The sequence below is a fragment of the Pseudorca crassidens genome, chromosome 19, assembly GCF_039906515.1.
Source record: "Pseudorca crassidens isolate mPseCra1 chromosome 19, mPseCra1.hap1, whole genome shotgun sequence".
Taxonomy (NCBI): Eukaryota; Metazoa; Chordata; class Mammalia; order Artiodactyla; family Delphinidae; genus Pseudorca; species Pseudorca crassidens.
Genome location: NC_090314.1, coordinates 15,120,616 through 15,135,314, shown reverse-complemented (window position 1 = coordinate 15,135,314; position 14,699 = coordinate 15,120,616). Strand labels below are relative to the sequence as shown.

Sequence of the window (14,699 nt, the reverse complement as noted above, 5' to 3'; positions counted from 1 at the left end):
ATAACACAGTTTTATTTCTTTTCAGAAAAATTATAATCCAGGGAGAAAGCTTTTATGCATTCCTCCCAAGGGAGTCCGTTGTTTTTTGAAGAATTGCTATACAAATAAAACCTGATCTCAGTTTAATTCATAATTACCTAATACACATTTTAAAGTATTCTGAATACCTGAGTCTATGAGCTCAAGGTTTAGGGGGGTTAGTGCTGTTTGTATTAAATCAGTGTTTATCAATGTGATTCTGATTTCTGGGCAATTTTGTTGGCTTTTAGAACATTGATTTAAGAAATAAGAACTGATATACTCAGCTGATTAAATCTTAATAGCGTGATGTCAGGCAATAATAAATATTTTAAAAGGTAAAAATGAACCAGCTCTTAGAACAGGGGATGTTAATTTATTCCATGTTTATTGACTGTTATGGACGTGGCACAGACCAAACTTCTGTTCCTCTCTTGCTGTCCTTACCCAGCGAGAGAATCCCAGAACTGTAAACCTGGAAAAAACATTCCAGAGACCTTCTGATTTCCTTCCCTGCCTTCATAAAGGAGAGAACCCAAACCCTCCAGGCAATTCACTCATATTCTTCTTGAACACCTGCAGGGTTAGAGATACAATCTTTCTTGATAAAAGGAAACTTCTTTGGGTATTAAGTAACAGTAATTGCTACATGAGTTACCTGTGAGTTACCAGTATATGGTAACCATTAATTACCATATACTGTACACATGCAGCATCTCCTAATTCTCACAAAAGCCTTACAAGTTACTTATTAGGTCTATTTTATAGAGAAACTGGGGCCAGAGAAAGTAATTTACCCAAGGTCACAGTTACACATACCCAAGTTCTCTCTCTCATTAGCCCAGCTGCTTCTCAAAAGCAGTGTATGTATTTACCTAAATAAAGGAAAGCAATAAAATCAATAAACACAAGCCTAAACCTATGTTTTAGGAAAAGAGTTTCCTTGGACAATACAAATTAGTGATGAGATAATCACACTAAACAACTCTTACTAAAAGGATATTCCACATTGGATAATTCAGAATCTCAAACCTGGCCGCTTTTAAATCAAATGTCTGTGTGCAAAACACTGACTACAAATCCCCAAGACCTGTCCTCAGTATTTCAACCCATAAATTAGCAAACACACACACGCGCGCGGCCGCGCGCGCGCGCGCTCAAGCCTTGTAGGGATAAAGTTCCAGGTCTTTCTTTGGGCATCAGTTTCGAGACTTCCAGAGTCGCAGATGTGTGTGTGCGTGCGTGTGTGTGACTAAGGAAAAGAATAGCTGAATCACATCTAAAAGCGAATTCTCCCAATTAGAAATCTATAATAAAAATGAAGATAATTAGGCATTCCATCAGCCTTTCAACCTCAACAGCTCTTCTCCCCAAGCCAAGCCAACCTTCTCCCTTCTCCTCCCCCCCGCCCCCGGCCCCTGGGAAATAAAACCCAAAGGCCGGAGGTAGAAGGGGCGACATCCTGGTCCGGGCTCCGCTTTCTGAAGCCTATCGGGGCCCGGAATCCACCGGGGCCAGCTTGTCTCTTCTGTTGGCCGGGGGGAAGAGGGGAGAGCGCCGTTCGTGGCCAAGACCAGGTCGGGGACGTGAAGAGAGCCGGAGTTCGTGAGGGGCCGCAGCAGTCAGACGAGGGTCTAGGAAAAGGGAGCCGAGAGCCTTTTGCCAGGTTACAGAGGCGTGCTGAGGTCGAGAAAAAGCGCCTCGCGCGCAAACTCGTCCGTCTACGCCTAGGTACCGCCAAGCCGCACCGGCAACCCGCCGCCTAAGCGGAAGGCAGCGCGGCTGAGGGCCCGGCCCAGGCCGGCGCATGCGCCGCAGCCCCTCCTCCGCTCCGGGACCCCTCCCTTCCCCTCCCCTCCCTCTTCCCCGCGGGTCTGGGGCGGCGGCGGCGGCGGCGCGGTGACGTCAGGGCGTTGGGGCAGCTCCTGTGACAGACGGAGCTGGAGCGGCGGGGCGGCGGCGGAGTCCGGCGGCCGAGATAGCGAGTGAGCGAGCGAACGAGCAGCGACGCCGGGGTCCAGGGAGCGAGAAGGAGAAGGAGGGGAGCGCTCGGGTGCGAGCGGGAGAAACCGCGAGCGCCAGGCGTGGGCTCGAGCCCCGGAACGGCTGAGGAGCCCGCCCGCTCCCCTCCCCTCCCCCTCCCCGGGACAGGACCCAGCGCGCCATCCTCCCCCTCCCTCCTTCCCTCCCTCCCTCCTTCCTCCCTTCCCTCTCCCTCTCCCCCTCCCCCGCCGGTGGATGGGAGTGAAGGACGGAAGAGGCCCTGCGGAGGCGGCGGTGCAGCGCTCCGGTAAGGCGGCAAGGGTCTGCGTCCTTCCCTCTGTCTTCTCCACCGCGCTCCGGCGGCTGCGGGCCGGGCCCGGCGGCCTGACGATGTGGCTGCGCCGGTCCCCTCCCTCCCATACTCCCCTCCCCCTGCCGCCGCCTCCTCCTTCTTCTTCTCTTCTCGCTCTCAAAATGGCGGCCGCGACGGCCGTTGAGTGAGAGACACGGGAGGAGGGGGGACAGGCCGGGGAGGGCGCTGCCCTCGCTCCCCTCCTCCCTGGCTCGGGTTCGGGGGCTGCCAGGGCCGCCGCGGCTCCACCCGCGGCCCTCCCTGGGAAGGGATCGCCCTCCTCCCTTGGTGACTTAGCAAGAAAAGTATTCTTGGGTAGGAAGGGCGTGGAGAGCAGGTCTCTCTCTGATCTTGGGGAAAGGGTTCGGCCCTCCTCTCCCCCGCCGCGGAAGGCGAGCTCCGCAGTCCCCACCCCACCCGCGGCTGGCGCTCAGGGACTGGGCTCAGCCCCAAGCCGCCTCGGCACCCACAGGCCTTCAGGCGTTCTGTCCCCCACCTGTCCTTAGGATGGGGTTGACCTGAGAATGATGGTCCAGCCCTTCCCTGGTCCCCCTGTGCAGTGGTCCAGCCTCTGCACCCACTGAGGAGGAGCGGCCCGACCCACCGAACCATCCGCAGCACCCACCCACCAAATGAGGCAGGATTTTCTTTTCTGCCGCCGGCTCCTTCAATGGGAGTTGCCTTTTGACGTTATAGCACTGAGCTTCGAGGCCCTCAGCCATTCTCCTTCTAATCTAATCTCCCCACTCATTTAGGAAACGCAGTGCCTTCCGTAGCCTCCCAGGTGAGAAAATGCCTTTGAGGTGGTGGGCAAATTTTCACTCTCTCTCTCTAGACAGAAGAGTGGAGAGGAGGAGGAGGTTTTCAATATCGTGAGACAAGACAGAAAGGTGCCTTGGCTTTATTTGTGATTCTGCCTTTCTTCGGTGACTTAGCAAGAAACTCCTTGGGAGCAGGGCAGGAGATTTTCTTTTGGGGTTGGGGTTTGGGTCCAATTTATATCAATCCTTTGGTTAAGAAATTGTGCTTTGGAAGCGAAGAACCAGATTTGTGGTTTCGTTCTCAATGGGCGATGTCATGCCAAGGTCCCCCCCTCCCCCTTTCCTTAAGAGGCAGTCGGGAGAGAATAAAGATATTACCGATGTTCCGACCTTTACTTTAACACACAATCCTTGAGATTTATAACGTTTTAAAGGCTAAACAAAAAATTTGTGCCATTTTTGGTAATTCTGTTTTTGTTGGGAGGTGGGATCGTTTTGTGTGAATTTCATTTTGAGGCTAGGGCGGAGGAGACAGTGCTTGGGCCTTTCATACCAGTAATGTCATCCCTCCCCTTTTGCCACAGTAGTATTTGCTTGAAATTTTTTTTTTCTTTTTTTCTGCAGCAAGCTTGATTGCTGCAGGGTCCAGTCTTTTAATCGGGAAAATTTCCTGGTTGGGTATGTCGGTAGTGATATAATGTTGAATATATTAAAAGCTGTTACTTAAAAAATTCTGATTTGGGTCTAAGGCATTAAGCTAGCTTTTAATCTCTCATGGGTATCTTTCAGGACACAGTTTTGCAAAATAATTGGCAGTTGCAAATTGCAGTGTTTATTAAAGCAGAAGAGTAATCTGTGTTTAGGGTGATTTATTCTTTCATGTTCTATTATAAATGATCATTGTTTGGATTGTTCACAAGGGGAGGATCTCCTAAATGAAACAAAGCTGTTATTTTTATAAATCAGAATGGAACTTAATTTTTCACAGAATATTTCTGTATATCTTGATTTTGATGGAGTTAGCCCTATTTCGGTGCCTCTCCCACACCTTTTTTAAAAATGGGCTAATATTTGTGGTTGCTGTGAACAGCCATTGAGCTGAGGAGACTGGGTGGAGTAAGAGAGCAGAAGCTGTGAAATGCTAGATTGCCCTTTCATAGCATTTTTCTCTTGCTTATGTTTTGTAAGGTTATTTGATGCTAATTGGTACTACAACAAAGGCGTTTCTCTGTAGTAAATCTTAAAATCTCGTGTTTTTAGTTTCCACCTTTTTTGCAAGGTGGGTATTGAATGATTGGGGTAAAAAGCAATGTCCCTGCTCTAAAGCAAATACTTATTGTCTCTATGTATCTGTACGTATACATACACACACATATTTATACACACTTCTTAATGTTTTTTATTGTTTTAGTTAAGTAAGTGTAGATCAACGAATGCCAGAAATATTTGGCAAAAAATGGTAGTAGGAATATTGCAAAAATCTAATGAGAACATTGCAGATGTTTTCTTTAACTTTAGTTTGCATTAAAACAGTAAATCTGTGATTTCTAAATAATGAACATCAAAGTGAGTAAGAAAGGATAAGATAATTTGTGTTAAATGCTCTTTATATAGACCCTTTCTCTTGTGTTGTCCTTTGGAAGAGACCTTTCAGTAAGGTACTACCGTAAGAGAGGGTAGGTCATTTTAATGTCTTGTATCAAGCATTCATGTGAATAGATGTTCTCAGAAGAATGTCAAATTCATGTTGTAAATGTGATTTTGATGGGCCTTATGACTTTGTCAGTGTATGATATATTTTTACATTTTTGTTATTTTTAATGTGATTAGAAAGTAGAAGGGTTCATGTGGTGAGGAATGAGGTTAGTATGATAATTCACTGTTATGTGTCTAACATATCCCCACCCCTAGTATTTCTAGCTCTAAAAGCATACTAAGAGCTGAGATTTTTCAGTAGATTATTAGTTGATTAGGAGTTTAAAATAATTTTACTTAAGTAAGAGAGCTTTTACTTACAAATGTGTATCTATGTGTGCTTCTGGTACATGTGGCAGAATCTTTTGCTTAATTTGGAGAGCAGTTTTTAAAATTCTTCATAATTCTATACTTATAAAACTTATAATGAGATTGGGATGGGTTAATTTTTTAGTAGACTTACTTGGTATCTTTTTTTCCAGATACAATTACTCTGGTATATAAAAGATTTAGAGATGTTTTCTGGAAGGGAAAAATAAATATCTGATAATTTTTGCTTTTCCAGCTAGAATATCCGTGTTTCATTGTCTATATTTTTTCAGTGTAAGTGTTGCTCCCTCTTATGCAATAAATAATACTGTATATATGACTTTACCTTATGGCTCATATTTTCAGTGTCCAAGAAAATATAGGACCTTACTTTTTGTTTACCTGTGGTTCATATTATTCAGAATTTGTCATCTTAATCTCAATAGGTAAGCCATAGAAACTGTGGCAGTTGTCAGCATTAGGATGAAGATATCTTAAAAAACAAATCCAAAACAAAATCTTAGGGCAATCAGAGTGAATTTTCCAGTTCTTCCCATTGAGTTCTAAAGCAGTGAGTCATGCACTCTTTTGCCAAAGGGACTTGAGGCTCAGTTGGTTTTAAACCACGCCTGTCATGTCCGCTGTGGTCCTAAAAGAGATTTTTTTACTTGGTTGTAAGTTTCTGTTGTGAAAATATTTCATTCTGCTGGGTAATCTGTTTTTATGCACTTTAGAGAGAGAGAAATAGTTAAAGTGGGAATTCTTTGCCACTTTTACTATACAACTTTTTTTTACTTTAAAAGTTGCTCTATTTAAAATAAAACTAAACAAAAACAAACAAAAAAACTGATGATATAGGGACTTCTGAAAAGAAAAAGTAAACCTATTCTCCTGAAGATGCTTAGCTGTAGAGTGAATCTTAGTTGCTGAAGTCCAAGTGTTTTGAGAAATCTGTATTTCATGAAGAAAGATGCTATATTACATAAGCGTAACAGGTAACTGCAGTGAAGGCTTTTTGAATTCTTTTAGCTTTGTTGCTGGTTTGATATGGCATGTTGGCTAGTCATTTAAGTGGAACCTTAGTTTAACTTCTGCTGTGTGTATAATTTTTAACCTTGCCACGGCAGTTACAAATTTTAATTGATATTGGTGAAATGCTTTATAGTCATTGGATGCAGGTATCATAAGGGCTTATTATTTTGATTTATTGTTTTCTCTTTAAAAGTTGGTGGCTTTTAGTTGAAACTTACCTATTTAGGATTGATTTGTGGATTTGTCAGGGATACTTCTGGAAAAGTATCCTCTAAAGTTATTGTCATCTAACATTGTTGTAAACCTTTTCCTAGAACTTTGTAAATATATTGAACATGGCATTTGTTCTGTCAGCTGCTTTTTGAGATAGAATAGTATTTTTTATGGATGAGAGAACTAAAATTCAGAGAATTTCTTTTCCCAAGGTCACATGTTGGGTTAGTAGCTAGAATGAGGTAAATATTGTAGTCAGTGAATCACTTGGGTATTGCCTTGCATGATCAAACAAACATTCCTTTTTCTTTTGACAGAATGGACTCTTTTCAAAACTGTTTTTATGTTTGTTAATTTCTTTTCTAAAATGGTGAAAACTGGTGGCATTTATTGCCTGCATCATTTAAATTGGCATTTATTAACATGGTCTTATATTGTAACTATTTTGCTTGCATAAGGCATTTGAATAGGGACTTGCAGAAAATGCCTAATACTGCTTTATAGTAATATTAATAAGTAAATAAGTACTTGCTGCATACATACAAGTAGTAGTAATAATATCAGTAAATCAATATTAAATCTATTTAAATACATACAAGTGGTATTAATAAGTAAATAAATACTTTTTGCATTTGATTGAATATGGGGTTATGTGAAAGGAAATGAGATATCCTATAGTTCTTTGTAGTGGCTAACTTCCAGTGATCTCTCTGGAATTAAGGTGAAGGAGGGAAAAGTGTTCATACTTCCTTTACAGAGATTTTATGTTGTCCCAGGAACAGGGTCATACTTATGACATAGTTGTTTCAGGGCCACAAAACTCTCACCTATAAGAAATGAATTAACCCAACTGGATAAATTACATTTGCGTTTCTGTTCTTTGCATTTTGATTAGCTGGTCCTTGAGCGCTTATGTGCTGACAAGAATTACTGACGGTTAACTGAGGCTGTTAAGAAATTTTCTGAGAGACTGTCTTTTGATAACAGTGAAATTAAGAATCTGGGAAATTTTTAAGGAATTTAATTGAAAGCTTATGTTATTAAGGATTTGCATGTTGTGGATTAAATTCACTTTTAATCTGCGGCAAAGAATAAAAGGATATGATTTTAGTATTTTGTATGCATAAGGCATATATTTTATCTTTTCATCTTCCCTTCCATAGTTGTTTTTATTTTATCAAAAATGTGCTGACTGCAGAAGAAGGGAAAGTGAAGATAAAAGAGTCAATTGTATTGGGAATTCCTTGGCGGTCCAGTGGTTAGGACTCTGCGCTTTCACTACCGGGGACCGACCTGGGTTCGATCCCTGGTGGGGGAACTAAGATCCAACAAGCCATGTGATGTGGCCAATAAAAAGAGAGTCAGTTGTATTGATTATTATTATTATTTTTGGTTAACTTATTTCTTAAGGGTGGGAAAAAGCTATACATTTAACATTATCAGAGAAAATTAAATAAAGCTGTTGACTAAAACCAAAAATGAATATTTTAGATTATAATCCTAACTCAACAATTTATCAGCTATGAGCCTTGAGCAATAAGCCTCAGTTTCCTAATCTATAAATGGATAACATTGACAGAATGTAACTCATAGAGTGGTTGCTATTATTGGATAAAAGGCCTGTAAACCCTTCAGTAGATATTTTTTATTGTTAGAGACTTTTTTTAAGGAAGAGAATTAACATACAATTTAATCATAAATAAGCAGTTATTAATACATTAATATAGCTCTTATAGTTTTAAATGTATTTCTTAAGAATTAGTATTAGGGATTCTTTCCCCTTTATCCATTATGTGTATCTGAAACCAGAGATGACTTCAGAGTTTCTTAGTAGGGCAAGAAGTGCTATGTAAATCAATGCCAAATGGACTAATTCCTTTTTTTAATATAAAATTATATTGCTCATAAGCATGTTATTTAAACTGCAGAGTACATTTATATCTTTATTTTTATTTTTTTGTGGTACGCGGGCCTCTCACTGTAGTGGCCTCTCCCGCCGCGGAGCACAGGCTCCGGACGCGCAGGCTCAGCGGCCATGGCTCACGGCCCCAGCCGCTCCGTGGCACGCGGGATCCTCCCAGACCGGGGCACGAACCCGCGTCCCCTGAATCGGCAGGCGGACTCTCAACCACTGTGCCACCAGGGAAGCCCTATATCTTTATTTTAAGAAAAATTTTGTTTGTACTTTTAAATATTATTTAAATAATCCCAAACAGTTTTTTCTGTTTTTCTTTCTAAAGAAACCTTTTTATTTTGGAATAGTTTTCGATTTGTAGTCAAGTTGTAAAGATAGTGCAGAGAGTTCTTGTGTATACCCTGCATCCAATTTCCTCCATTGTTAACATCTTACATTTCTGTGCTACATTTGTGAATCTTGGTATTTACTATTAGCTAAACTCCAGACTTTATTTGGATTTCACTGTTTTTCCATTAATGGCCTCTTTCTGTTGCAGATTTAATCCAGGGTACCACGTTGCATTTGGTTGTCTTTTATCCTCACTCTCCTCTGGTCTGTGATAGTTTCTCAGTCTTTCCTTGTTTTTCGTGACTTTTACAGTCTTGAGGAGTCCTGGTCAGGTATTCTGTAAAATGTCCTCCACACTGGATTTGTCTGGTGTTTTTTCATGATTAGATGGGTTATGGGTTTTTGGAAAAAATACCACAGAGGTGGAGTGCACTTGTCATCACATCATGTCAGAGGCTACATGATATTTCATCACTTGGTTAACGTAGTGTTTGCCAGTTTTCTCATAAAGTTATTATTTTACCTTTCTCTTACTTTATCCTTTGGAAGTGACTCCAGTTCCATGTCGGCGGTGGGGGTGTGTGTGGGGGAGTGTCTGTTTACATATGTTATTTGGAATTCTTCTGTAAGGTGGATTCACCTCCTCTTCCCCATTTATTAAAACAATTTACATCTTTATTTTAACTATCAGGAAAATTTTGTTTAGAATTTTAAATATTATTATTTTAAATAACCCCCAATTTTTTCTAGCTTTTTAAAAATATAAAATATTTTAACAGTGGTTTGGAGAATAAAGATCCGAGAAAGCCTTTGAAGGAGCTATGTTTAAGTGAATTATATATCCGTCTAGAAATTACTCTGAGAGTAAAGTTCAGTGTTGGGATTTTAGAGAAGAGCTCCACATTTGGGGGCTTGTTTGGAGGGAGACTGCTGTAATCTGAGAAGCAAAGCAAATAGGGTATCTTATTCATTGGTGCTGTGCTAGTATTTGAATCCTCCTTGTTCTTCCCTTTCCCTCAAAAAGCTTGTAAATACTGCAGCAGAAAAGACGGTATTTTTGACCAATTGGACTCTTATTTTAAAAACAGAACTGGTAGATCTGTGTCCTGAAAGATATTTATTTTACCCTAAGGAGAATTTATAACTTGAGTGCAAGGTAATTCTTGAGAATTGCAGTTATTACAGTTCTTTCAGTTGTTTTTATATCTTGCCCTTCCATTGTATCACTTGTACAGAAAATATCATTGGGCTTCTACTTTAAAAAGAAACTTATGCAGTACCATTACATATTTTTGTTTCTCTTTTAAATTTTCATCAATTTTTCTGTCCAGCAAACATTTATTTAGATATATTATATTCTAAGCATTGGGGATACAAACATGATTGTCAGCCCTTGCCCTCAAAGATCTTAAAATTTATGAACACATATTTAACATGCAAAGGTAGCATAATAGTGCTATAATCAAAATATGTACTTGGTGAGATGAGGGCCCAAAGTTTTCTCTTTCTTTAAAGTATTTATTTATTAATTTTGGTTGCACCAGGTCTTAGTTGCAGCACGCAGGATCTTTAGTCGCGTTGTGCGGACTTCTTAGTTGCAGCATGCCTGTGAGATCTAGTTCCCCAACCAGGGATCGAGCCCCGGCCCTCTGCATTGGGAGTGAGGAGTCTTACCCATTGGATCACCAGGGAAGTCCTGAGGGCCCAAAGTTTTCAAGGAGGTCTTCACGAAGATGTTGGTTAAACATTTTTGAAGAAATCTTGTCATGTTGTTTGGGGAGTAATTTGTACCTAGTCTCATAAGTACACCTTGGTTAGTGAGGGAAGTTACATGTAGCTGTAGTTCAGTATGGCTGGAGTGATTGGTGAGTATAGAGGAGTGAGAACATTACCCTGATCTGGCCTGTGAAGTGGGTTGGCACATGGACCATCTTCGTTTGCAGACTTCATCTTAGACTCATACAATAAAAAGCAATAAAAATTCTGTGGTGGGGAGCACCTGGGATATCTGCATTGTCAGTAAGCTTCCTAGTTGAGAAGCTTACTGAAACCAGTTTTTACCCTTGAGGTGCCAGAGGATGATTTTAAGTTATGATAAGTGACATCATTAGATTTCCCTTTTAAAAAGCCTACTGTCAGCATTGTGGAAGATGCAGCTGTGGAGTGGATGGAGGTAGATAGACTTGTGGAGACTACTCAAGAGGCAGTGCAGGTTGAAAGAATGGATTTGAAAGGGATTGAGTATGTATAAATTAGTAACCAGTTTGATATGGGAAGTAAGAGAAACAAGGAATGAGGAAGGTGAAGAATTGAGGTGTTTTTTGTTTTGGGCTGTTGAGCAGATATGGGTGTTCGGAAGGAGCAAGAAAGAGTTGAGGAGAACCAAGGTCGGGGGAGGTTTTTTTGGTTGTTGTTTGTGTGTGTTTTAACAGGATAACCATTAGGTGTATTGGAGACTTGAATTCTAAGATATTTGGTGTTTTCATGTTTTATATGTCTACCAGTGTAATTAATAGTAGAACATTTTTGTTTATTATTTCTCATGACGCATTAAAAATTCATTCTTTCATCGGAGTGTGTTCAGTGCACTTTGTTATAAGAACTGTGCTGAGGTGCTAGAAAGTACTCCAGACGGGACAGCAGCAGTAAAATCATAAAGGTCACAAAATGAGGAGAGGGAAGGCATGCATTACAAGGTGCTCAGTGTTACTGGAGTTTGAGCAAAGTGGGGCTTGGTTAGAAATAAGACTTGAAATGTGGGAAGGGACCAGATACTAATCAAAGACCTTATAAACTGTGTTAAAGCATGTGGACTTCAGGAAATAGGGAGGCAGCATAGTGCAGTGAATAAAGGCCCCAATTGTGGAGCCCAGATGCCTGTGTTCAACTCTGCTGCTTACATAGCTGTGTTACATTACACACACACACACACACACACACACACACACAAACACAAACAATATAAAAGCTCGTTATTTAAATTCTCATAGGTAGTTGTGAGGAGTAAATGAACACTTCTAAAACATTTAAAGCAGTGACTAGCATATAGTAAGTGCTATTTAAATATTTGTTAAATAAAAAATAGGGAGCCAATGAAGGGTTGTTTTTAAGTAAGGAAGAGATATGGTCGGATTGTATTTTAAATAGATGAGTCTGGGGCTGAGTAGAAGATAGATGTTAATAGGCCAAGGCTAGGTTTAAGAAGACCTGTTGAAATTGGTCCAGTCCAGGTGAGAGATGATGGTGTGAACTGTGGTAGTACTGTTAAGGGTAGACAGAGAATAATTCAACAAATATTGAGGCGGTAAACTTGGCAGATCCAGGTAATTGATTGAATATAGAAGAAGAAAGAAAAGAGTCAAGGTTGATTCCCACATAAGATATTATTTCTAACATTTTTAAAGCAGTATTCATTTCAAGCACTATGGATCTTAGATGTCCTCTATGCTAGTTATATTTGAGGCTTTGGTGTATGTTATGATGCTTCCATAAAAATGAGAAATAATGGCCTGAGATAGTTTTTAATTTCTCTTAATGTATAGGCCTTTGCTGTTTTTCTCAGTATGTGGAGAGAAGTGTCTCTTTAAAGATCCACTATTATGTGGAAAATTCTCATTTAGCCCATGTCCAAAGAGCTAGAAAGCTTAAATATTGATTTTTTATGTTTTTATATTATAACTTTATATTAAGATTTGTGATTATAAAAATATAGCACCATAGTAATGCTGTAAAAATTTGAAGTGACTGCTGAATCATTAAAGAGGTTAAAATTTGTTAATTCTATTATATCTAATTTTTCATTGTTTATTCATATATGGTAAATAACTTTGATAGGCAGAACATTCATCACCTGTTCATTCCTTTGATAAATCTTAACTCCCCAAATCTAGATTTGTCAAATTTTAAGAATATTTTTTCTTGCCATTCAGTTTTATAAAAAGGGGAAAACTTGGTTGAAGTTAGAACTTTCTTGAATTTGAATTTTCTCTAGATTCTTAATGAAATTATTAAATGGATAGGAAATTCAGTGTCCTTATATAGTATTTTAAATCTGGGTCCTGGGTTGTAGTGGTGTACGTAGTGTATGATGTCTGTCAATTACGCTATTGCAGGGCTCATCAAATCTCCCCACTAAAGACAGTTGAGAGGGATGATATTTAAACTGAATCTTGAATGAATAATTGGAGTGGACATGGGAGAAGGTCATTTGAGGTAGAGGGAAGAGCAACATATACAGGTACAAAAGCATGAAAAACTATTATGTGTATGCTGGAAAGTAGTTTGCAGAGGGCATTGTAGGGTACATGTGAATATGAGGCTGGAAAGGTACATATGAGCCAGATTGATAGAATTTACAAATTCTGTGTGGTTTGTAGGCAATTTGGAAGACACAATTTTAAGCAAAGGTGAGCATTATGATCAGGTGTATTTAGGTAGTTTATGTAGGTGGCAGTGAGGAATACAGATGGGAGTTTGAAGGTCACTTAGGAGGCTTTTTCAGGAAAGAATGATTAGTGCTTGAAATAAGACAGTGACAATGAAGGTTGTTGATTGGAGAAAGGCTTAGGAGGTAGAATTGTGAATGAGTAGTCTGTGATGAGGAGAGGGAAGTATTAGAAGACATCTCAGATTTGTGGCTTGGGTGTCTGGGTGGAATTGAGAAACTGGGCGTCATTAGCCATCCATAGTAGAGATTAAGAGGAGGAATTATGTGTGGGATATTACATAAAGTGCCAGATTAATTTTCCTGAACCACGGTTCTCAAGTCACTTTCTTGCCAAAAACCCATTGCCAGGTTTTTACTATTATTTAATCAGCTTTGTATATGAATAAATGCAAAGGGTACCTTACTAGAAACATGGTATTTAATAGATGTTTGTTTAATCCTAAATGGACACTCAAGGTCTTTTCTTTGGTGTCGTAGCGCACTTGCTTATTCTTTTTCTTCTTGCCTGTCATGTATCCTATGATTCAGCCTTATGAAGATACTTTCTGTTCCTTATGGCATTTTCACTCTTTACCACTCCCTCCCTTCTCTTTTTCTCTGTGTATCTTCTGACCTATGTATCCTTCAAATCTGCATACCAGGTTCTCCTTTTCCAGGCAACCTTCCCTAATTTTTTTTTTTTTTTACCTGAAAGAAATTTTCTTTGAATTCATAATCTTAAGGTATCTACTATTTTTGTCTCTTATTATAGCTTATATAAAACTCTATCTGATATATCAAGTGAGTTAATGTATTTAAAGAGCCTAGAACAGTACCTTGCACATAGTACTCAGTAAATGGTGGCTGTTATTATGGTGATGTTAAGATGATTAAAACAAATTGATGTAATAGTAATAGGGCAGTCTGCCTTTACCTTCTGCCTTCTTGTGATGGCAAAACTGATTCGTTCTCTGTCCTTGGACACTAGGAAAGCAGTGTCTTTTTTACATTGATAATGTATATAGAAGTGCAAAAGGTACTGTGCCGTATCATCTTCAAAGTGAAGTTATTCTCTTTGTACATGTTCACTATTCTAGAACTCTACTGAGGGAAGTAAAATGGTAGACAAGCCCTTAACACTGATTATCTCGTTAAGCTTCACCGCAGTTGTTTGAGTAGGTGGTGGTGTTAGCTCCAGTTATATGTGGGCAAACAGGCTTAGGAAGTTTGAAGATTGCCCAAGGTCAGTTTGTAGGTGGCCGAGTTGTTATTTGAACTTCCACTATTTGACTCCAAAATTCTACACAGTAGGACCTCAAAAGTGTAGGATTTATTCCTTCATTGCTTTCATATCATCTACATATTCAGCTTGTTTTAAGAGGGCCTACCATGGGACGTATACATAGGAAAGTACTTTTTGTTTTTTCTTCTAAATTTTTTTTTACATATTTATAGTTTGTTTATTTTTGTTATGGAATATGTCAACCATGCAGGAGAAGTACCTGCAGTGATATAACAAAATATCCACGTAACTACTACCTGAATTAACAGATGTTAACATTTTATCATATTTGCTTTAGAGTTTTTGTGGAGTTTTTGTTTGTTTTTTAAAGAAATATGGCATTACAGTTAGAGTTGATATCCTCTTTCTAATCCTACTCCCCT

General features: G+C 39.6%; 1 protein-coding gene across 2 annotated transcripts in view; it reads left to right on the top strand.

Moving 5' to 3' along the window:
* The first annotated feature begins 2,027 nt into the window (after positions 1-2,027).
* Positions 2,028-14,699, top strand: part of PAFAH1B1 (platelet activating factor acetylhydrolase 1b regulatory subunit 1) — a 73,263-nt gene continuing 60,591 nt past the window's right edge. The window contains exon 1 of one of the 2 annotated variants that reach the window (XM_067714576.1): positions 2,028-2,308. The gene's annotated coding sequence lies outside the window, so the exon portion shown is untranslated. Of the gene's footprint in view, positions 2,309-2,827; positions 3,138-14,699 lie in introns of those variants that run through there. The other variant, XM_067714577.1, reaches the window with a different exon arrangement.